This window comes from Micromys minutus (assembly GCF_963924665.1).
Source record: "Micromys minutus genome assembly, chromosome: 11".
NCBI classification, from domain to species: Eukaryota; Metazoa; Chordata; class Mammalia; order Rodentia; family Muridae; genus Micromys; species Micromys minutus.
Window position 1 is genome coordinate 2,528,043 of NC_137980.1, and position 25,096 is coordinate 2,553,138.

Sequence of the window (25,096 nt, forward strand, 5' to 3'; positions counted from 1 at the left end):
GTTGTTTCTGGCTTCCCAAGAGGTATACAAATTAAAACAACAGGTAAACAAAGCCATATGGAGAACTTAATTGGCTATAGTTGGAAAGATGGGGAAAACTTATATTAAAGAGAAAATTTGTGCTATATATGTATAGTTTATGATTTTAACAGTTTCTTCTCAGCTACATGCTGGCTGCTGTAATTTCAACAAAATATCTAAGTTCATGCAACAGTTTTATTGTTTATTCTCCTTTTTCCTCACAGATTTATGGAAAATCTTTATGTGCCTGGCAGAAGTGAGTGTTTACTATTTAGGGGCAATGAGAGGAGGAAAGGGGCTCATTTTGTTTTCAGTACATAACCTCATTCTTGGTTTCGACAATGTAGAATAGTAGATATAAAAAAACTGTTTCCCATTGGTTGATGTTATGGAAGCATGTTTATTTTTCTTAATAACAAATCATTCTAAAACTTACTGGGTTAAAATAGTAATGTCCAAATCTCCATTTTTTTTTTGTTTCAGGTATTCAGAGCATGAAACATAAAGATTGGTTTGTTATTTTTCTTTCTAAAATTCAGGAATTATCTGAAAGACTCAGGAGTTACAGTAAAGAATCCTTCCAGCATAGCTCTTGATGTTGGATACAACACCCATTTGTGTCGGTGGCAAGCAGTTTATTATAGAATAATAGTACATTCTTTTCATCTTTGAGTGTTGTTTTGTCTTGTATGACATTGGAAGGTCAAACCACTCATATTTTGACATAGTTTCTAAAATCATTATTACAAATACCTTTACACTTTTATCTAGATTTCACTGTTCATTTCATTCATTTTTCTAAGATACAGTAGTGAAAGCATCATTTGATTGTAACTTTAATTTTTTCAGAACATATTTTTCCATTATTTTATTTATTTACATTCCAGACTTTGCCCCTTCTCCCAGTTCCCCCTCCCACAGTTCCTCTTCACATTCCTCCTCCCCCTTGATTCTGAAAGGGTGTTCTTCCTCTAAACATTTCCTTACCCTTTCCTGGGGCCTCAATCATTAGGCTCACCTTTTCCCACTAAGGTCTGACCCTGGGCTATATGTGTTCCAGAGGCCTCTGACCAGTCCATGTATGCTGCCTGATTGGTGGTTCAGTCTCTGTGTGCTCCCTGGGGTCATACGAGTCATAGTTAAGACTTCTGGTGTTCCTATGTGGTTACCCTCCCCTTCAGCTTCTTCAATTCTTCCCCCAATTCAACCGTAGGAGCCCTCAACTTCAGTCCAATGATTGAGTGTAAGTATCTGCTCTGTCTCAATCAGCTGCTGGTAGGGTCTCTCAGAAAACAGCCATGTTAGGCTCCTGTCTGTAAGCATATCATAGCATCAGTAATAGTGTCTGGCTTGGTGACTTCCCACCCCCCATGAGATGAATTCCAAGTTGGGCTGGTCACTGGACTGCCTTTCCTTCAGTTTCTTCTCCATCTTTGTCCCTGAAGCTCTTTTAGACAGGAACAATTCTGGGTCAGAAAGTTTGACTCTGGGTTGGTAACCCCATCCCTCCACTTGAGGCCCTGTCCATTTACTAGAGGTGGACTCTTCGAGCTCCCTCCCCACATTGTTGGGCATTTTGACTAAGGTCACCCCCATTGAGTCCTGAGAGTCTCTTACTTCCTGGGTCTCTGTACTTTTTAGAGGGCCCTCCAACCTCCCACCCCTAAGACTGAATATTTCTATTCATTTTCCTGGTCCAGGGATGCAGGGATGGTTCAATATACAAAAATCCATAAAATACACTGTATAAGCAAACTAAAGGAAAAAAGTCATCACTAGATGCTGATAAAGCTTTCTACAAAACACAACAAAAGTCTTGGAGAAATCAGGAATTCATGGCACATAGTTAAATATAAACAAAAGCAATATATAGCAAACTAACAGCCAACATCGAATTAAATGGAGAGAAACTAGAAGGAATCCCATTAAAATCAGGGACAATACAGTGTTGTCCACTCTCTCCCTATCTATTCAATAGAGTATTTGAAGTTCTAGCTGGAGCAATTAGACAACAAAAGGAGATCAAGGTGATACAAATTGGAAGGGAAGAAGTAAAAGTATCACTATTGGAAGATGATATGATACTGTACATAAGCAGCTCCCAAAATTTCCCTAGACGGCTCCTACAGCTGATAAACAACTTCAGCAAGGTAGCCGGGATATAAAATTAACTCAACCAAATAAGTAGCTTTTCTTTATACAAATGATAAACAGGCTGAGAAAGAACTTCGGAAACAACATTCTTCACAATAGCCATAAGTGGTATAAAATACCTTGATGTAACTCTGACCAAGCAAGTGAAAGATCTACAGGACAAGAACTTCAAATCCCTGAAGAAGAAATAGAAGACCTTAGAAGATAGAAAGATCTCCCATGCTCATGGACTGGTAGGATTAACATAACAAAAATGGTCATCTTACCAAAAGCAATCTACAGATTTAATGCAACCCCATCAAAATTCCAACACAATTCTTCACAGATATGGGAAGAGAAATTCTCAACTTTTTATTGAGTAACAAAAACTCCTCAGTAGCCGAACCAATTCTCAATAATAAAAGATCTCATGGGGCAATCACCATTCCTGATCTCAAGCTGTACTATAGGGCAATAGTGGTAAAGATGGCATGGTATTGATACAGAGACAGACGGGTCAATCTGTGGAATAGAACTGAAGACTCAGATATAAACCCACACACCCATGGAGACATGATCATTAACAAAGAAGCCACTAAACATACAGTAGAAAAAAGGAAAGCAGCTTCAATAAATGGGATTTATGGAATAAATGGAAGAATGAAAATAGATCCATATTTATCACCTTGCATAAAGCTCAAGTCCAAATTGATCAATGATCTCAACATGAAGTCAGATACACTGAATCAAATCCTATTTTCATTGTGGTTTTAAAATACTTTAACCTCCTTTGTTTCATCACCCACCGGAGGTAGCAGAAAAGAAAGGATCTGGGAAAGTGGACTGTCATGGAGAATGGTTCTTTGGAGCAACTCCCATCTGTGTCTGTCTGGAAGTCTGCAGCTCAGTTCACAGCAGTCTGAAGCTGCAGCTCAATCCATTCACACAGTTCATAGACACAGCAGCAGTCCAGTTCTGTAGAGTTGGGATAGCAAATAGGAATCAGAAGCTGTAGCACTACCTAGCAGAGACAGCAGGAGGGACCAGGAGGAAACTCCAGGAAAAGTTCTTGGCCATGCGTCTCTCAGTGAAGAGAAGAGAGGAGACCAGCAATCACCACACAGTTAGCTCTAAGAGCAAGCCTGGCTCAGCCTCTGTCACTGTCAGTTCTATTTATAGCCTCCAAACATCACGTGCTTTCCATGGGTCTAGCCTCAGCACACAGGTCTGTCTCAGATGACATCACTCTGCCAATCCGAAGAGGTGGCAGGAAACAAGTACACCACTAGAATTTTTTTTTACTGCATTTCTATGGAGTCTCAACAAATAGAGCTCAACTATGCAATGTAAGGGAGACCAATACATGCATGTAACTAGCCGAGAATCACTCATCACGTGTTCTTTTACATGCTTACTTCTTTACATGCTTTCTTCTGTGACTGCTTCAGTGAAACTTTTCTTAACAAGTGTTCCTTATCCTTTCACCTGAATCCACTTTTGGAAGAGACTCCTTCGAGTGTTTGCTGTAGCAAAACACCATCCAAACGCAACTTACTTTTGGAAGGATCCTTAAGTTTCCACTTCACTTGAAAGCTCTTAGTTCTTGATAGTTTCAGTGCAGGCTTTATTGTGATGTTGACTGAAGAAGCAGTATTTACATATTTTGTCCAGTGTTTTTTTTTCATGGTTAGACATGGATTATCTATTTATAGGAGGTTTATCTTGATGATTTTAGATTTTTGTGTGTGTGCCAGTGTGAGCCTATGTGAGCCACTTGTGTGCACAGGCCCTAGAGGCCAGAGGGCATCAGATCCTCTGGAACTGAAGCTATAGGAATTTGTGAGCCCAGCCCAGGTTCTCTGGAGGAACAGTAGGTGCTCTTAACAGATGAATTCTCTCTTGAGCCCTTTCAGGCTTATTTTTTAATGAGCTTGTTCATTTTGTTCAGTCTACCAAAATGAAAATATGTTTTCATAAAAAAAAAAACCAAAACCGTGTGTGAAGCACAAAATTCAAATTGATTATTGTATACAAAGCTTTTCTTCAGTTGAAAGTTTTATCCTACAAACCACTTCAGCTGCAGCCTGAAATGAACCCCTAAAGTGTTATAATGGCCGTCCCCCAGGCATTCTTGTCTTATTGCAGTGAGTTTTCAACCCACATCCTTACCACGCCCATGACGTCCCACTAAGTTTCTCCACCTAGTATAGTAGACATTAACTTATTCACAGTATGTTTATTGTATATCTTGTGACAGGCATTTGTCCTGGTTGAGGACACCTTAAAAGACAAGATACAGTCATTGACTTCATCCAATTGACATTTTAGTGGGTAAGAGCACACTGCCAATAAATCGAATTGCCCTTTGTCCTGAAGGAAGCAGGAGTTGAGATTAAGAGGTACACATTATGGGAGTGAGGTACAGTATACTTTTAAGAATTCTGGAACGTTCTCTCTGAAAATATTATAAAGGTTTGCTAGCTACCAGCTTTCCTCGAGTCAGTTATAGCTTTGTGTCTCCAGTACATGCTTTGGCATTAATTGGCAAAACAATGGTTTTGGAATTTAAAAGAAGACATCAGAATACCATGTAAGATATTAAAATCATTTGTGTCCATTGCTCACTCCGATTTTACTGTAAAGAATCTTTCAGACTTGTTTTGGATAAACAGAACGCCAACATACTTTCCATTTTAGTCAGCTCTGATTAGGATATTAGGGTTAACTTTCTGTCTGAATTTTGTGATAAATACAATCTTTCAAACATAGGCCTCCTGTTTCAACTTGAGTATCACGGGCAGGGTTAAGTCAAATAAACCATGGACGGACATGGGAGATTCGCTTAAGGCCAGTATCATAGAGAATACTGAAATTCTCTTCCAGAACGAGGCTTCAGGATAGCCTAGGATAGCAGAGTAAGACAAGGACACTCGCCAATGTCAATAATGCACCACAGGCTTCCCTCTTCCAGAGCCTCAGGAACAGATTCCAGAGGCCCGCCCCGCCCATTTCCGGGTTCTTGGCGCTGCGGCGGTCGCATGCGTAATGACGTCTAACTCCCCTGCAGACCCCGGAAGTGCAACTCAAAGTTGGTCGGGCGCCGACCTCGAGAAAGGATCTCGAGAAAGTGGAAGACAGGCACCGGGGAGTTCGCCCAGAGAGCTGAAAGGCCACGCCTCCTGGCGCCTACCCTCTTAGCCTTGCAGCTGGGGACCGAGCTCAGGTAGGGCTCCACTGGCCACCTCTGTGAGCCGCCGCACGGACGGGACCCCGGAGGGGCTGGCCTGGCTGGGACTCGGGAGGGATGCTGGCGCTGGGGTCTTGACTTGTCAGAAGCCACTAATCGACTCTGGCCCACTTACTTCTCTCACCTATGTGCGAGATCTTGCAAAAGGGCTGCCTCACCTGCCTTCTCCACTCTCCAAGCAGGAGGAACACGTGTGACCTGGGGTGGTTAGCCTGTGTCCGAGTCCCTGAGGCTCTGCTTGTCACCAGATATACCTTAGATAGAGGAAGAGACCCTCCACTTACAAATTGCAGTTGTCTGCTTGAAGTTGTTTGTAGTTGTTCATTTTCATACAGTGTCAACCGCTAAAGTTGCAGCATACATTGATAACAAACATTGAAGTGTAGTTATAAAATGGCCTCCAAAAACTTGTATCATATAAACGTTAGTAGGACGTTTACATTCTTCTGTAAATTACATTCAGAAGCAGACCACCTCACGTGCTCCTCGTTTTCCCAAAGTGTCTGTCTTTGGAGTCAAGTAACTTCTGTTTAAGAGTGTTTGGGCTGTATTTTAAAGACAAATCGTACTGTCCATTTCCACCAAGTCCTCAAAAAAGCTGTATTGGGGAAAGTTCAGAGTTCTGGACCACTTTTGAACTAGGTCCATTGTGGCGGTGGTCTTAACGTTCATGGTTTGGTTTTGTCTTAAAGAACTGCCAAAGTATTCTGATTCTCTTTACTCTTTTTCCTGTCTTGTGAGGGACAGATACACCCGTTCATTCTCAGACTAAGTTCAGTTTTCATTGTCAGTGCTGCTATAGTTCATTCTGTAAGCATTGCTACTTTAAACTAGGGGTCTTGTCGGAAAGATTAGAACTGAAGGGCTGCTTGGAATGGCTTTTTGGCTGTGCCTACAGCTGTACGTCTATGCAAGCCAGGAGGAAAATAGAATTTATAAAGCTGTGAGCATCGATCTGTTCATTCATTTAGCTGTATTGACTAGCCACTGACAGTATGTGGCAGTATGTCAGGTCATGTGCCATGTTCAGAGAAGATAGTAAGTAGCGAACAATACAGAGAGTCCTGAGTTGCTGGTGCTTTTGCTCTAGTGGGTGGAGAGTAATCCTCATGTAGATGCATAAACAGTAGTGAGGAAGCTCATGAGGAAAAATGAAGCAAGTGGTGGGGAGAAGGGGCTGTTGCGTAGAGATCCAAATTAGTGAGAAACTGGACTTTATAGTTATGGGGGTATGGTTTAGGTGAGTACAAAGGCTCTGAGGTTGTAACACATTTGTTATCGCTTGGAATAATAAAAGTAAAGGGGTTAATAGTCTGGAGAATGAATTTTCAGTGGCTTGTTATGTTTATGAGAGATCGTATTTATTGACCACCAACTTAACTTTGGGAGGAGAATCTAGGGTCAGTACATGAAAGGTACTTCTGTGCTCTTTACTGAGCAGAATTACTAACATTTAGTCACATGATGTAATGTAAGTTGCCCTTTGTTTTTGTTAGATTGGGTTTGCCCAATAGTGTTAGTATTTAGTGAATATGTCTCTCCTTTCTACCAATTTTACTTTCATTTTCTTTGTCATTATAGTAATATGTACCTAAGACAATATTTTACTTGGTGGCATAGGCAGGAGGATGTCTGTGAGTTAGAGACCAGCCTGGTCTACAGAATGAGTTCCAAGACAGTCAGGACTGTCATACAGGGAAATCCTGCTTTGAAAAACAACAACGACAAACAAGAATAGCAATATTTTCAAGTCTTCAGTTCAGTAATACAAATTATGTTCATGTTGGTGTATAACCATCATTGCTGTTTGTCCTTAGTACTTTTTCATTTTTCCTAGATGAACTCTGTACTTATTAAATACTACCTTCTCATTGCCAGCTATCTTTAGCCCCTGGCAACAACGGAGCTTCTTCCTGTGTCTGTGACTCTGACCATGGTGGACGTACCCTATGAATGTACTCATACAGCATTTGTCCTTTTTTGTGACTGGCTGATTTAACTTAGGACAATGTCTTCAAGTTTCAACTGTGTTATCACATATGTCAGAATGTCCTCCCCTTAAAAGCTGAATATAATGATCACTGTGTAAATGTATCAACTTTTCTCTGTTTGTTTATCTGTGGATACTTAAGTTGCTTTTACTTTTTTGGCTACTACTGTAAATGTGTTGATGTGCGCATAAGCATCTGTTTGCTATACTTTCCTTTCTTCTGGTTATATATCCTTAAATGAAACCGGTTAAATGGTAATTTGGAATAGTTTGCATCTTTAATGTTCATCTTTCAAGGTTGGGCCCTCAGAGAAGTGCCATGGAGAAGAATCAGTTCCTTGCTGACGTTTCCATCTGGTATTACTAGGAGGTTTTTGTCATCGTTGAGGGCATGCCCTTGAAGAGGGTAGTGAGGACCTTAGCCCCTTCCTTAGCACTGAGCTATATGTTGCAAGCTTGTTAATTTAAGATTTGTGATATTTTAAAGTATTGGATTGCCTTTTAAGATGCCTAGCACCATGTGGGTTTTTTTTTTTTTAAACGTTAAAGTTCTATAATAGTAAAAGCCCTCAAACGACTGTAGGCTCAGTATCTATACCCCATACTTAGAAATTCAACAAAAACAAAAACAGAACCTTAAAGTCTCCTTTGTACAATGAACAAAACTTCAATATCACATTATGATGAGAACAGCTCAGAGAAACCAAAGATCTCTGTGCCTTGCTTTGCTGCTTTCGTCTTTAATTGAGAGGAAAAGGATGTACCTGTGAAGCGGACAACCTTGTTTGCTAGCTGGGAGGAGAACAGGTGAGGAAGAGTAAAGATAGGCTTTAATGGTAAAGCGGTCTGTTGTGTGCAGATGGACAATGACAAAGGACATCAGTAATAACAATAGATGGACCCAACAGTCAAGTGACAGGCACTATAGAGCCGCAGATTGGAAAGGCAAGGGGAAGTGGGCGAGGGAGTGTGTCCCCAGTCACCTTGGCTAGGAGTTCAGGCGTGCATATGCATTGTTGTATTTTGAGGCAAGGTTTCCTATAGCCTAGCCTACCCTCACACTGTAGCTGAGGATGAACTTAACTTCTGATCCTCCTGCTCCTGCCTCCATGGTTTTATGCAGTGCTGGCCATACCCAGAGTTTCTTGACTATCCAGCAAGCACTCTACCAACTGAGCTATCCCAGTCGGTCCCTACCTTTGCTTTTTTATATTAATTTATTCTTCTCTCATATATTACACTCCACCACAGTTTCCCTCCCCTCCCAGTCTTACTTCCCCCCTCCTCTCTCCCTGACTTCCTCCTCTCTGTTTCTCTTCAGAAAATGGCAGGTCTCCCAAGGATATCAATCTGACTTATCGATTCACAATAAGATTAGTCACATCCCCTCTTATCAAGGCTGGACAAAGCAACCCCAGTAGGAGAAAAGGGTCCCAAAAGCAGGCAAAAGAGTCAGAGACACTCTTGCTCCCACCATTAGGAGTCCCCCAAGGACGCTTCTACCCATTGTGTTTGTAAGGTATAGAACTTATCTGTTCTCACAGCTTCACTGATACAGAGGAACGTTTCTTTTTAGGGGAAAATTGTACCTCATATCTTACCCATATCTGTTAGCTATAACTTTGGACATTAAATTTTAGCATTGATTATGAAGTAAGTTAAGACTTCTGGGTTTATTCGAACAACATGAATTTGTATGTGATAAGAATGTGGTTTGGAGGAGGTCACAGGCAGAATTACGTGAATTCAGTTTTCTCCTCCCACCCAGTCCATACGTGGAAGCTCCAATTCCAAATAGTGTGTTTGGAAAAGGTTAATTGAGGACATAGTAGGGCCCTGATTTCACAGGGTTAGTGTCATTGTGGACAGACTCCAGAGTTCCCTCTAGCAAGAATGTAGTTTGCAAGAAGACAGCCTTTAGCATAGAATCATCTTGTTGGTCATTCTAATACTTGAGAAATTCACGGTTGTTAAACCACTGCCTATGAATTTTGTTATAGCAGACTAAAATACTAGTGAGTGGATAGTCTCGTGTGCTTGTGCATGCAAATGCATGTGTGTGTGCGTGGTTAGGTTTCATGTGGTCTTCATCTGAAATTATTCAAACAGGTGAAACAAGAAATAGAGGAGGAGGGATCCAGTGAAGACTTGTAGATTATATACCATGTAAAGTGATTGAGTAAGAAACAAAGGTAACAGAAAAGGAAAGACGATATAGCAATACTATGTCTGTGCAGTGCACTAGGAATGTCCAGAGCAATTTTATTTCTACATTTGAAAATAACTTAATCGAGGATGTCTATATTACAGTAAGATAAATCATACATTTAAAGAACCATGCTGTTTAGAATATCTTAATTGTATTTTTTTATAGTTTTAATTTTATTTTTGTTTCTATATTGGATGAGTGTCTGTGTGAGGGTGAAGTGTCTGTGCTTTGTGTGAAGAGGGTGTTGAATTCCACTGGAACAGGAGTCACAGGCAGCTCTAAGTACCTGGCGTAGGTGCTGGAAACAGAACTCTGGTTCTCTGGAAGAGAAGCAAATGCTGTTAACTATTGAGCTGTCTAGCTTTAGAATATCTTTAAAATATGGTTTTTCCTTTTAACTAACGTTAAAAGGAATTGAGTTATATTTAGGGCTTGATAGTTAACAGATGTCAGATACAACAAGTAAAGGAATATTTCATAGAATTTAAATTAGGTTAGCTTTATATCTCCAGACTTGATTTTGTGTGTGTGTGTGTGTGTGTGTGTGTGTGTGTGTGTGTGTGTGTGTGTTGTTGTTGTTGTTGCTACTTTCTGGGCCTGGGTTTTGTTAGACATTTAGGACAAGCTAGTATTTTAGGAAGTAAGTAATAGTAATGGGCTAAGTATGTTAGAGCTACTAATATGGACCCTTTTACTCCAGGATCAGAGCATGCTGAAAATCTATTTCCTGCTCTTATAAGACTATTGAATAATCTTGTAAATAGATGGTCAATTTACTAAGTCAGTGTGTACTGATGTGTTTGACGGTAGTATTGATCAGAGTATTATTTAGAACTAGGAATTCGTGCTTTGAAAACTGTCAATGACAGCAATGGGGAGAATTTTATGTGTATCAGGAATACTTTAGAAACAAAAAAACTGGACTTTTCAGTTTTATCATTGAAAATAAACTGTTTAAAACAAGTTTGTTTATTCTGAATACTTTTCTTAACAAGAAACTTGTTAAATTTTTATGAAAACAAGCATGTGTTTGTGTTTTTAACTGTTTTAATTAAAAATGCAAGTTTTCGTCCTCCCATTTTCATTCTGTTTCTTCTAAATTCTCAAACGAATACAGATTTTCATCTAGATCAACTCATTGCTGAAAAATACCAAATTTTACATCAATGTTTTATTGTTTGTTTTGAAATCGAAAGTAAGTTAAAGATACTATTCATGTTTCAGCAAATCTAAAGGAGGCTCCTTCCTCACATGGAATATAAATTGCTGTTGAATTGGAAAATCACTAGGCAATTTAATGCTGATGAGAACTAATGAATCTGGAAGCCTAAGCGACATTCACTAGTTCATTACGGATTTAAATATATGTTGCCTATTGCTGTGTAATAAATTATCCCCAAATTTAGCGGCTTAAAGCAAAGCCTTTATCATCTCAAACAGCCTCACAATGTCAGAGACTTAGGAACTTTTTAGCTGGGAAGCCCTGAGATTAAGATGTCAGCTGGGGCTACTTTAGTGTGTAATTTGACTCTGTAGGATCTACTCCAAGCTCTTGGCAGGAAGCCTCCCTTAAAAATGTAGAGTTCTTGATAGGACTGGTCATAACATGACTGTTCTAGACCTAGTCAACTGAGAAAGAGAAGACTGGAAGGGGCAGGAGAGAGGGACAGGGAAGGAGGGAGGGGAAGGAGGAATGGGTAGATATAGGGAGGGAATGCCCCAAATAAACACTGCAATCCTTTGTAACATAAATCAAAGATATTGGTTACCCAAGCCAGCTCTACATGGTGTTGGAGGTTATGACTCTTTGGGGTTAGCTGGGTCTCACTGGGGGACATTTTGGAGGATATCATAGCCATCAGTCATCCATGCCCTTTCCATATACACATCTGATTCTTACATCACCTCTCATGAAATAAGTCAAATCCTGGTATGAATGAAGACAGTTGGAATTAGTTTCTTTAGTATAACTTTTTGATTACAGTTCTTTTTTTCATTTGCTTTCTGTACTTCTGACAGCCAGCATACAATGGTGGGGTATATATAGAATGACAGCTTGTTTTGTTCTTGCATATTCAAACAATTCTTAAATCATGTATGTGTGTGTGTGTGTGTGTGTGTGTGTGTGTGTGTGTGTGTAAGAGACTAGGCATTTGTCTGAGAGTAGGTTCTTACTCTGCTTCCTGTTAGTATTTTCTCTTTTAAGTATCGAATATCTGGTGAATACTATTAAGAGAAGTTTCTTTAGGTAGAAGTTACATGCCAGTAATTTATTGAAATAAATCATCTATATGTTGGGCTCTTACTAAGGCTAAGGAACTATGAACTTAAAAGTTCTAGAAGTTAACGTTGTAGATACATCTGGTGTGTGTGCTTGTGTTTTCATGTTTACTTGTGTGTGGGTACATATCTGTGTGCATGTACATGAGCATGTAGAGGTCAGAGGCAGTAGACTGGCCTACCTGAACCCAGAGTTCACTGATACAGCTAGTTTAGCTAGCCAGCCTTGCTCAACTATGCCCTGCCTCTACTACTTGAGTGTTGGATAAGAGGCAGGCTGCCAGCCTGACTAGCACTTTCCTGGCTCTTGTGGTCCCACCTCCAGTCCTTTTGTGTGCATGGCAAGTGCCTTGCCTACTGAGCCATCTTCCTAACTCTTGGGCCTTGCTTTTGAAGGGATGACTCCCATTCTGGAGTGCTTTGTGCATATGACCTAGTGACTTATTGATGACTATACATCTGGGATCTTATGTTCTAATACATGAATTTGGAAGGATTTACCTTATGGCCTTTTGTCTGACTAGTTTTATAAGATACACCTTTGTTGTTGTTGCTAAAGATTTATTCTTATTTTGTTTAAAACTACGTATGTATTTAGCAAGTACATGCTTGTGTTAGTGTGGATGCATGTTTGCCTCAGCACACATGTAGTACATATGGAGGTCAGAAGACAACTTTCAGAAATTTGTTCTTGCTTTTCATGTTTTTGTTGTTGGCTAGGTTTTTTGAGACAGGGTTTCCCTGTGTAACCCTGGATAATCTGGAACTCACTATGTAGGCCAGGCTGGCCTCAAACTCAGAGATCAGCCTGCCTTTGAGTGGTGCAGCTACAGGCACGCCTACAACATTCTCCAGGCTAGCTGGTCCTGGGTCTGGGCAGTTTTCTTGTATGATCTACTAAGGAGTGGCTGATGGAAGGTATCACATCTAATTGATTTTGGTTTTAGAGCTAGACCTTGGGTTACCAGTCTTACTAGCTCTCTGCCCCCACCAAAGGGTTTAGAGTTACATTCTCAGCCTTATTTTTGGTTTTTGGTAATATATAAGATTTAATTTCCTCAAAAGATATTATTCATTTACCTCAGTTTCTTTTATGAAGAAGACATCAAGTACACTTTATTTTGTAAGTACTTTTAGGTCCACAGCACACTGAGGTGGAGAATACAGAGATCTCTTGTCTCTCTAGCCTCGGTGTGCATGCATGATATCCCTTTTGTCAGTGCTCTTGTCTCACCCACCTAGGCATCCCCTACTAAGAAAGTTGCTTAAACCAAGTGGTACATTTGTCACAATCAGTGTATCTGCACCATCATCATGCCTGTAGTTTACTGGTATACACTCTCATGTGCATTCTGGTGTTTTCAAAATTAAAAAAGAGATTATAATTGCATCATTTCTCCCATCCATTTTCTCCTTCCAAACCCTCCCATGTTCCCCCCACCCCCACTTCTTTCCTTCAAATATATTGCCTCCTCTTTGACATATTTGAGCAAGTGTCCTTGTAATGGGATGTAATATCCTTTGGGCATATACACAAGAAGTGTTGCTGGGTCTTGAGGGAGATTGACACCCCAGTTTCTGAGGAACTGACATACTGATTTCTATAGTGGCTGTGTAAATTTGCATTTGCATCAGCAATGGAGGCATGTTTTCCCTGCTCCATAGTCTCACCAACATGAGCTGTCACTTATGCTACTGATCTTAGCCATTCTGACAAGTGTAAGATGGAATCTCAAAGTAGTTTTGATTTTCAGTTCCCTGATGGTTAGGTCTGTTGAACATTTAAGTGTTTCTCAGCTATTTGACATTCTTCTATTCAGAATTCTTTGATTAGATTTGTATCCTATTTTTTATTGCAGTATTTTATATCTAGTTTCTTGAGTTCTTTATGTATTTTGTATATTAGTTCCATTAGATATGGAGTTGGTAAAAATCTTTTCTTATTCTGAAGGCTGCCATTTTGTCTGATTGGCAGTGTCTTTTACCTTTCAGAAGTTTTCAGTTTCAAGAGGTCCCATTTATTAATTGTTGATATTAGTGTCTGCACTATCAGTTTCTGTTCAGGAAGTCTTTTCCTGTGCCAGTGCATTTGAGGCTGTCTCCCACTTTCTCTTCCATCAGGGTCATTGTCTTCAATTTTATGTTGAGATCTTTGATCCACTAGGACTTGAGTTTTGTGCAGGGTGATAAACATAGACCTATTTGTAGTCGTCCTTTCCTAGGCATCCATTTTGTTGAAGATGCTGTCTTTTTTCCAGTGTGTATTTATGACTTCTTTATAAAAATCAGATGTGACTCTAACTAAGCCAGTGAAGGACCTGTATGACAAGAACTTCAAATCTCTGAAGAAGGAAATCGAAGAAGATCTCAGAAACTGGAAAGATCTCCCATGCTCATGGATTGGAAGGATCAACATTGTAAAAATGGCCATCCTACCAAAAGCAATCTACAGATTCAATGCAATCCCCATCAAAATTCCAACCCAATTCTTCATAGAGTTGGAAAGAGCAATGTGCAATTTCATCTGGAATAACAAAAGACCTAGAATAGTGAAATCCATCCTCAACAACAAGAAAACATCTGCGGGAATCACCATCCCTGACCTCAAGCTATATTACAAGGCACTTGTGTTAAAAACTGCATGATACTGGTACAGAAATAGGCACATGGATCAATGGAATAGACTAGAAGATCCAGAAATGAGCCCTTACACATATGGTCACTTGATTTTTGACAAAGGAGGTGTAAACATTCAATGGAAAAAGGACAGCCTCTTCAACAAATGGTGTTGGTCCAACTGGCACTCAGCATGCAGAAGAATGAAAATAGACCATTTCTTATCTCCTTGTACAAAGCTCAAGTGCAAGTGGATCAAAGATCTCCACATTAAACCAGGTACACTGAAACTATTAGAAGAGAAAGTAGGGAAAACCTTAGAACACATAGGCACAGGAGAAAATTTCCTGAACAAAACACCAATGGCTCATGCTCTAAGGTCAAAGATTAACAAATGGGACTTAATGAGATTGCAAAGTTTCTGTAAGACTAAGGACATTGTCAAGAAAACAAAACGGCAACCAACAGAATGGGAAAAGATCTTTACCAACTCCACATCAGATAGAGGCCTAATATCCAAGGTATACAAAGAACTCACGAAGCTAGACACCAGAGAATCAGACAACCCTATTAAAAACTGGGGTACAGAGCTAACCAAAAAGTTCTCAATTGAGGAATATCGAATGGCTGAGAAGCATCTAAGGAAATGTTCGACATCCTTAGTCATCAGGGAAATGCAAATCAAAACAACCCTGAGATTCCACTTCACACCAGTCAGAATGGCTAATATCAAAAATTCAGATGACAGCAGATGCTGGCGTGGATGCAGAGAAAGAGGAACACTTCTCTAGTGTTGGTGGGGTTGTAAACTGGTATAACCACTGTGGAAATCGGTCTGGTGGTTCCTCAGAAAATTGGACATAGTACTACTTGAAGACCCAGTTATTCCACTTCTGGGCATATACCCAAGAGACACTCCAACATACAACAAAGACACATGCACCACAATGTTCATAGCAGCTCTATTTATAAGTAGTCAGAAGCTGGAAAGAACCCAGATGTTCTTCAGTAGATGAATGGATACAAAAATTGATACTACTCAGCGATCAGAAACAATGACTTTATGAAATTCCTAAGAAAATGGATGCATCTAGAGAATATCATCCTGAATGAGATAACCCAGTCACAAAAGAACAGACATAATATGCAGTCACTGATAATTGGATACTAACCCCAGAAAGCTCTGAACACCCAGAAACAACTCACAGACTATATGAAGTTCAAGAAAAACAAAAGCCAAAAAAAAAAAAAAAAATCATTATGCTTAATTTTTACACACCAAGAAAACTTTGGCTATTTTCAGGTTACATCTTGTTTTACATGTACTTTATGCTCATTGTAACTAGTAAGATTTTAATGCATACTACCAAACCTTTAAAAAAAACCAAGTACTGACAAAAATGTATTCATATACTTTTATGCAAAAATGCCTTTAAAATCTGCACATTTATCTCTGTTTTTTAAAATAAAGTTGTTCAATTAAGCAAAAAAAAAATCAGTGCACTGGTTCATTAAAAAACCTCCTGTAATTACAGCAAGGATGGTCTCTTGTGAGTCCTTGGGTGGTCGTGTTATCCCGAGACTTGAGTGAGAGTCTCCCCTCTGTGGAGGTCTTTCATTATCTTTGTTTCTTATTTATTTAATTGGATATTCTCTCTATGCCTTTCAGTTAGTTTCAGTAAGGGTTTGTCTATCTTGTTGATTTTTCTGAAAGAACCAACTTTGTTCTATTGCTTCTTTGTTTATTCTCTTTGTTTTTATTTTATTGATTTCAGCCTTCCCTTTGATTTTTTTTTTTCTGTCTATTCTTCTTGGGTATGATTACTTGTTTTTTCTTTTCATAGAGATTTTTGGGTGTGCTAGTTTGAGATCACTTCAGTTTTTTTAATGTAGGTTTTTTGGTTCTGATCTTGCCTCTTAGTACTGCTTTTATTGTGTCTTATAAGTTTGGGTAGATTATTTTTATTCAGTTGTAAAAAGTCTTTAATTTCTTTCAAGATTTCTGTCTTCACCATTTTTTTATTCATTTATAGAGAATTGTCCAGGTTCCATGGGTTTGTAAGCTTTCTGTTGTTTCTGTTTTTGAAATTCAGCTTTACTCTCTGGTAGTCTGATAGGATACAGGAAATTTTCTTAATCTTTTGAGACTTGCTTTGTGATTGAGGGCCCATCTGTTATCTGCAGTATTTTCCTGTTTAGTGTTTGTCTGTTTGACCTGTCCATTGGTGATATATTGAAGTTCCCCCCATTCATGTTTGAGGGATAATATGTGATAGTAGTATTTCTTTTACAAATGTGGGTGTCCTTGTGTTTGGGGGTATAGGCATTATGAATTGAAATGTCATCTTGGTTGATTTTTTTTTCCTTTAATGAGTATGTAGTTTTCTTCCCTATATCTTTTGATTAGTTTTGGCTTGAAGTCTATTTTGTTAGATAATAAATGGCTATACCAGCCTGCTTCTTAGGTCCATTTGCTTGGACTATGTTTTTCTAACCCTTCATCCTGAGGTAATGTCTGTCCTTGATGCTGAGGTCTGTTTCTTTGATACAGTAGAAGGGTGGATCCTGTTTTCCCACCTATGCGTTTCTTTGTTTGTAGTTTTTTACTGGAAAGATATCAGTGATCAATGATTATTGATTCCTGTTGTTTTGTTGTTGTTGTTGGTGGTGCTAGTAGTGGTATTGTGTGTGTATTTCCCTTCTCTTGTTTTTGCTGGTGTGATATGATATTCTCTGTGTTTTCATGTATATATTTTGCTTTCTTAGGTTAGAATTTTTCCTTCTAGCACCATACGTAGGTCTGGATTTGTAGAGAAATGTTGCTTAAGTTTGGCTTTATTATGGAATATCTTATTTTCTCCATTTGTGAAGGTTGAAAATTTTGCTGGGTTCAGTAGTCTGGGTTGGCTCCTGTGGTATCTTAGCACCTGTAGCACATGCCTCCAGGTCCTTCTGGCTTTTAACGTCTCCATTGAGCAGTCCAGTTTAATTCTAACAGTCTGCCTTGATGCTACTTGGTCTTTCCCCCTTGTAGCTTTTAATATTCTTTTCTTGTTCTGTTTGTCTATTATGTGGCAAGGGGACTTTCTTTTCTGGTCCAGTCTATTTGGTGTTTTCTGTGCTTCTTGTACCTTTATAGACATCCTTTTCTATAGTTGAGGAGAATGTTCTATGATTTTGTTGAAAACACTTTCTGGGCCTTTGAGTTGAGTTCCTTCTTCCCTATTACTACTATTTTTAAATTTGGTCTTTTTATAATGTCCCAGAATTTCTGGATATTTTATATCTTCAAAACATGAGATTCTCTTTTTCTTCTTTTGTATTTTGTTGGTAACATTTGGCTCTGTAGTTTCTATTCAAATTCCAAAATTTTTCATTTCCAGAATTCCCTCATTTAAAAAAATTTTTTTTATTGAACCCTTTTTCTGGCCTTGAATGATTTTATTTATTTTCTTATACTGTTTGTGATTTCTAGGAATTTTTAAAGGGATTTATTCATTTTTGTTTAATGACCTGTATTATATTAAAAAAAGATCATTTATAGTCTTTTTCTTGTACTTTAGGTGCGTTGGAATATCTGGGGTCTGCTTTGGCAGGATAGCTGGGTTCTAATGGGGACATTGCCCTGGGTATTGTTGAATGTGCTTTTTTGTTGGTGCTTAGGCAGCTGCGTTTGTTATGATAAAATGTCTAGGTGCTGATTTCTGTATGTTTTCTGTGCTTCCTTCCTTCCTTCCTTCCTTCCTTCCTTCTTTCCTTCCTTTCTTTTTTCTTTCTTCCTTTTTTTAATTTTTTTATTTTTTTATTTTTTTCGAGTGGGTGTTTGTTCCTTGGTTTCTGTTTCCTGTCTGAATTTTCAGAGTGTGGTGGCTGTGTGTTACCTGCTTTGCTGAGCTGTTCAAAGGGAACACATGCTGGCTGGCATTAGAGGCCAGGATAAGTGGGGGCAGGAAGGCCTTTGAGATCCCTGGGGGATGGGGTCAGAGAGTAAAGGTAGAAGGCAGCAGTCTCCTCTACACAGCTGAGACTGAGACTGGATTTGCTAACTCATGGCATCACATGGTGCACAGGAAGATCTGCTTGTGTTGTGGGCAACCAGTTCGTGGGGGCCAGTATTCACTATTTGAATTGGACCAACCCTCAGCAAATGCCAGTTTAGAAGCTGTGATAATGCATATATCTGAGTATTTTTTAGTAAAAGTACGTAAAAACCCTTATCTATGAGTATAGCCGAATGTCATTAAGAGAATGTCATTATTGCGATGTTCCTTTTGCAGAAAGTAATATTTGGTTTCACTGTAGATCTCTGGGGTATCTAGTCTGAGGCTTTTGGTCACCCAAACAGTATTAGGCATGGATTTCATCTCATGGAATGGGCCTTCTCTTAAATCAAGTATTGATAGGTTGTTCCCACAAGCTTTGTGTCCCCATTGTACTAGCATATCTGATAGGCAGGGCAGCATTGCAGATAATAGTTGTGTTGGTGCTTACATTTTCCTTTGATAGCATGCAGAGTCCTGTCAAGTACTAAGAACACTAGCCTGTAGCTCTAGGTAGCCCCATCTCGACTTCCCCGCGTTCAGCGAGTTGTGTAGATGCCGTATTCAGTAATGCAGTCCTGCTCTGACATTGTGGGAGCTCCCTATGACCAGAAGGATGGAGGACACCAAGGAAACAAGGCTTCTAAACACAGCAGGACTGACACACGTATGAACTCACAGAGACTGAGGCAGATGCACAGGACCATGGGCTTGAGAGAAGTGGACACAAGCTGCATTCTGAGCCTGGAAACAATCTCGAAGTGGGAACTATTTGCAGATGAAACTGTAGTTTCCTCCAAGGGGGTTTCACTGGACAAACAAGCCAGTCTTAAGGGCAGGCTGCATGCCCCACAGTAAATGGCCAACAAAAAATATACTCAACAGCTCTCCTGGAGGTTTCTTGTCTCACAATGCTATTCTTTTTCTTTTTCTTTTCCTTTTCAGCTGTGAGCACGTCTGTTTTGTTTTATTTGTACTGAGACAGAAGTGCACAGCCAATGTGGTTGTGAGATAGACCTGAGTGCACCACAAGCTCTATGACTTTCTTGAAGATGTCAGGATGATATCAGCATCTTATTTCTACTGCAGGGGACTCCACAGTGGTCCTCAGCTAAGTTCCAGAGCTAAGTACTAACAGTACTGCTGACTCAGTACTGAGGGTGCTGGAGATAGGTGCTTGGGGTGCTGATTTCTTTGTAAGTAAGGTACTGGGCTCCCAGTCCTCTTCTCTTTTGTACATGTTACCCTCTTTGTTGGCTGCTCTCTGGTGGCACCATCTCTATGACAGCTCTCTCCTGGTGGCCTCCCTCCTTTCTTCTCTCCATCCAGGACCTATCATTGGGACCCCGAGTTTCCTGTGTGCTGCTCTCTTGTTTTTCTTTTTTTTTTTTTTTTTTTTTTTTTCATTTATTTCTCTTTCTCTCTCTTTTTGCCCTATATATCCCATTGCTCCATACATATTATGGCTTCCAATTTTGTGTTTTTTATGGGATTTCTGTGTATGCTTGAAAGTCGATCTCTGTGTCTATATATGTTTCTTGTGCCTGTTTTGGGGCTCTTTTTCTTCAATTTATTTGTCTTGTACTATTCTGTTATGTTTTTGTTTTATTATTTTATATTAATTATATTATGTTTCCCCAGAAACTTGTTTACTTTTTAATGATAGATAGAAAGGGGGTGGATCTGGGTAAGAGAGGAAGTGGGAGGAGTTAGAAGGACTGGAGGAGGGGAAATGATAATCAGAATACATTATAAGAAAAAAAAATCTGTTTCCAGAATAATAAAAAAGCAGTATGTAGCATTCCTCCATGGTCTTTGCTTCATTTCTGCTCTAGGCTCTTGCCTTGAGTTCTTGTCCTTACTTTCTTTGGTGATGTTTGGACTTGAATGATGAAATAAACCCTTTCTTTCCTAATTTCGTTTTGGTCAGTATTTTACCACAACAACAAGAAGTAAAATAATACAAAATTTGGAAGGATTGTAAAATAAATGCACTTATTTTGTTTTCATTTTATCTGACTTTTTTCATTATAATCTTAGAAAGTCAAGTCAACCAGAGATGCTTCTTGGGGTGTTTTATGTTTTTGTCATGGATGCATGTAAGTGATACATATTACCTTCACATTTATACAGTGGACCACTGTTACCCCTAGAATTCTGAGCACAATTTGCTGGGAGCCCCATTATTTCTGATCCCCTTTTTCTAATATAGTCTTAATATGTACCCCAGGCTGGCCTTGAGCTAGTGATCCTCTGTCAACTCCCAAGTTTTAGGACTACAGACATGTCACCCACTTTGTCTCATCCTCTGGTTTTATATGGATTACCAGTGTTTCTAAAGGGACTTGTAGTTGTTAAAATGGCTCCATGTACATTCTTTCATGGTAGTTCACTCAGCCAGTGGATGGTGGAACAAAGATCCAAAACCTAGGTTTGTTATCTGAAGCTGTTGTGCCATCATACAAGGAAAGTGAGGATTTAGTTTTAATGACTTTGTGTTAGGTATTTCTACTCTGACCTAAAATTTCATCTCATATAATTATATCTTTTTTGTCTGTAGAAATTGCCATTTTCTAGGTACCAAGGCTCCTAGTATTACCCTGAGTCTTCTGTGCCTGTTCTAGTCTGATGGCTTCATTTTCAGCTTCTCACACAGCACCCATGTGGATGGTCATACGTGCTCATACAGACTCACCCCAAAACATACTTAAGCTCTCACTATAGATTTGGAATTAGATGCTGCCTAGCATTTGTTTGAGCTGTCCTTTACTAAATGTCACATTGCTGTTTTAATTATAATGTCTTTAGGGTTTAGTTCTTCATAAGTTGTCAGTACAAGTTTTACTTAGTGAGCTCTCATTTGCAAGTCAGTTTTGAACTCTATCCCCTCACTTATTGAGTATGGATTCTTTATGGCTAGGATCAATTCAAACCAGTGTTCTGATGGTATCAACTCAATTTTACAAGACCTTGGCCATGCTTTGTATGTTCATCTGTGTATTCAGAATATGGGGCAATATTACCTGTATCTGGTTTGTATTTAATACCTGCCCAAGACCAAACAAACATGAAAAAATAGGTCTTTTAGCATTGTTCTCACAGTTTATATGCGCGCTGTGTCGTGATCGAAGTGGGCAAACAGTCTACTGTTTTCTGTTTTGAAATGCTGACTGGGTAGAGATTACACATGACAAGTTGTTTATAGCTTTATAATACATGTGGATTCTCTGTTGGGATTATAGAAAGGTCAAGATAAAGATATGATAATTGCTTTGTGTAGTTCACTGAACAAAACCTCAAGCTGAGATGTTTTGAATTTCGTTTGTATTGAAGCATTTCTAGGAAGCCACATTTAAACTGCAGTGGTTATCATGAAGTACACAACATGTCAGCTGTATCCTAGTTCCCATCAGTAAAAACCTTCTACCCCATTACTCCCTGTAACCTAACCGCCATCAGATAAACTGTCTAGTGCACATGGAAATATATATCAAGTGTACAGATGCCTTGCTGGCTGCATTTTCAGTAGTGTTTATCTGTGTTCATGCAGGGCATTACTCTGAATTTGTACTAGTAAAGCTAAATTGAGAATTTATAATATTCCTGGTTTAGCTTCACCAACTGTGCTATAGTCGCAGAAGATAAGTCAGAAGGTAAGGTCTAAAGCGGGACACAGGAGCAACAGACAGACCACTGCTGTGTGTGTGCTTGATTTGTCTGCTACTGTAAGGGTATGGCATCTTCACAATAAAGTACTCTGGATTTTTAGGTTGCTTTGTATAGAATAAAAAGTAATGATGATTTATTACTGTTTAATTATGGTAATCATGGATGTAAATACTTAAAATATGAATTTAGAGTCTACAGAGATGGCTCAGTGTTAAGAACACTTGCTGCTTTTTCAGAGAACCTGGATTCCATTTCCAGGGAATCAGTTTGTCTTCGGATCTCCCCAGGCCTTTGGATGTATATGATGCACATACCTACACTCAGCACACACACATGCAATACATGCATATATATTTTTTTTTAAATGTGAATTTTAAATGTGACCTTCACATCAAAACATATTCTTTATTAATATAGCTATAGTGAAATAATTATATACATTGTTCTGGTTTTGAATCAGACAATTTGGGGGTAATAAAAAATGACTCAATGGTTGTACTGGATAATTTGATGTAAGTTTGACACAAGCTAGAGTCATCTGAGAGTAGGCAACCCAATTAAGAAATGTCTTCATAAAATCTGACTGGAGGCTAGAATGTAAATCATTTTCATAATTAGCGATTGATGTGGGGGCATGTCTTAGTTATTATTCTATTGCTGTGACAAGAAACTACGACCAAGTCAAAAAGAAAGGAAGCTCTTATTAGGGGCTTGCTTATAGTTTTAGAGGGTTAGCGCATGATCACCATGGCAGGAATCAGGCATGGTACTGAAGGAGCAGGTGGACCCTTAATATGTTATCTTTAGGGGTTACTTCAGATGTAAACTGTGAGCTGTCATTTTTATTGTAGTTATTCCTTTCAGGAGATTGATTTATATTGGATATCACTGATACTGTTAGTTATAGCAATACCTGGTTTTCTTAGTAAGGGTTTTACTGCTGTGGACAGACACTGTGACCAAGGCAACATTTAACTGGGGCTGGCTTACAGTTTCAGCGGTCCAGTCCATTATCATCAAGGCAGGAGCATGGCAGCGTCCAGGCAGGCATGGTGCAGGAGCTGAGAGTTCTACATTTTTATCTGAAGGCTGCTAGGAGAAGATGAAACTAGGGTATTTAAAAAACTCCACCCCCCTTCACACAGTGACACACCCATTCCAACAAGGTCACACCTCCTAATAGTGCCACTCCCTGGGCCAAGCATATACAAACCATCACACTGGATATAAACTTCTATGGTGCTTAATTTTCAACAACTACTATTTGACTTAGAAACTAAGTTTTTAATTGGAAAAGTGAAGGTTTGAATATCAAGTGGCTTGTTTACAGCCACAGAGATCTTATTAATTGGGAAGACAGGTTCATATATTACAGTTAAAAAGTATAAGTTACTGTACATTGAGCAGTCCGTTATAGAGCGGGCATTGTACAAAATGTCTCATATTTGATTTCACCGCGAGAGAAGCATGCTTGTCATTCCCATTGTACAAATATGGAAAGTAATACAGGCTTCTGTCAAGTGTGGAGGAAGCAGAGTTTCCACGCTCTTATGCTGCCTGGAGTAGAGTTGAGATTCGAGCAGTTCACACGTTTGAAATATTCCATTTCACCGTCAGGCCTTATACTCGCTTACCTACTCAACCCAGTAGCTATGTCATGAAGTATTTCTGCTGTGCTCTTCCCTGGAGACTGCTTCTCCCACTCAGCATGGATCAGGAGCCTCATGGCTTTTCCTGTCCATGTTTGCATGTCTATGACAACATCGAATGTACTTAGAGTGGGAACTGAAATTTGCATAAGGGTAACTAGTCAGTGTGTTTCTGCGTCATTAGATACTCAGTTTTGCCTTATTACTGTTACCAGTGTAGGTTTTCCTTCTTGCTGTTTACTCTCAGTTTTTGACGTGGTGTCTTGCTTTGTAGCTTAGACTGGCTTCAAACCTGTAATTCATCTTCCTTAGTATAATTGCTAGGATTATGGGCATGCACTACTATCCCTGGCTTTGATGTATTTTTTATGTATGGCCTAAATTTAAGTATTTCCATAGTAAGTGCTATAGCTTTTTTTTTTTCTTTAAATTTTGGGAAAAGTTGTTTTCATTATTGCTCATAGGCAGCCTGTAAAAGGCCAAGTATAGTTTTAATGCCTTTGGTCAGAGTGGAGCAGAATTCTATTTTAATAAATCATAAGTTTATAATATACTATTTATTAGAGTGCCATTTGTAAAACAGAGATTTCAGATAGTGAAAAAAGCATAGCATTTTTTTTAAAGCTTCTAATTGTTTGCCGTAAAGTTATATTTTTAATTAAACTTTAGGCCATTTGCAGTTATTTTATATATTTATGCATTTTCCCCTTAATAATAACTATCTACATGTTAGAGGAGAACACTGACCTTCTGACTGGCTTATGCTTATAGTTTATATCAACTTCACACTTTAAAATTACCTGAAGATTTCAAGTATGAGATGACCTGAGGAAAAAGGATCATGTGGTCCAGGCTAGCCTGGGCTACATTGACAAAGTCTGTCCCAAACATTCACACATGAAAAAACCATTGGCTGATAAGGGCTTAGTTCAGTTGAGGAAGCCTCCAGGTTATCTAAAAATTTAAGATTTTGTGTTTGGTGATTGATGTCCATGCTATAACAACAACAGACACTTGTAAGCTATTAACTGCATCAGATGACCCATAAATACTGTCATTTGAAGCAAGAAAGAACTTTTGTGGTGTGGACCTTCACAGGATAGAGTCCTAAAGCAAGGTAGGAAGTTCTTCTCTTCCTATTGTAGGAGCTAGGAAGCTTTCACAGAGTAGGTAGGCTTTGGGTAGAGCTTAATTTATTGCTTTCATTCATTCTAGACTGTCTTCTGAAGATCGATGTCTAGT

The 25,096-nt window shown here is 39.1% G+C and overlaps 1 protein-coding gene across 2 annotated transcripts in view; it reads left to right on the plus strand.

The window, feature by feature from the left end:
- The first annotated feature begins 5,240 nt into the window (after positions 1-5,240).
- Positions 5,241-25,096, plus strand: part of ARB2A (ARB2 cotranscriptional regulator A) — a 335,574-nt gene continuing 315,718 nt past the window's right edge. For both annotated transcript variants that reach the window (XM_080924716.1, XM_080924717.1), the window contains exon 1: positions 5,241-5,377. The gene's annotated coding sequence lies outside the window, so the exon portion shown is untranslated. The remainder of the gene's footprint in view (positions 5,378-25,096) is intronic.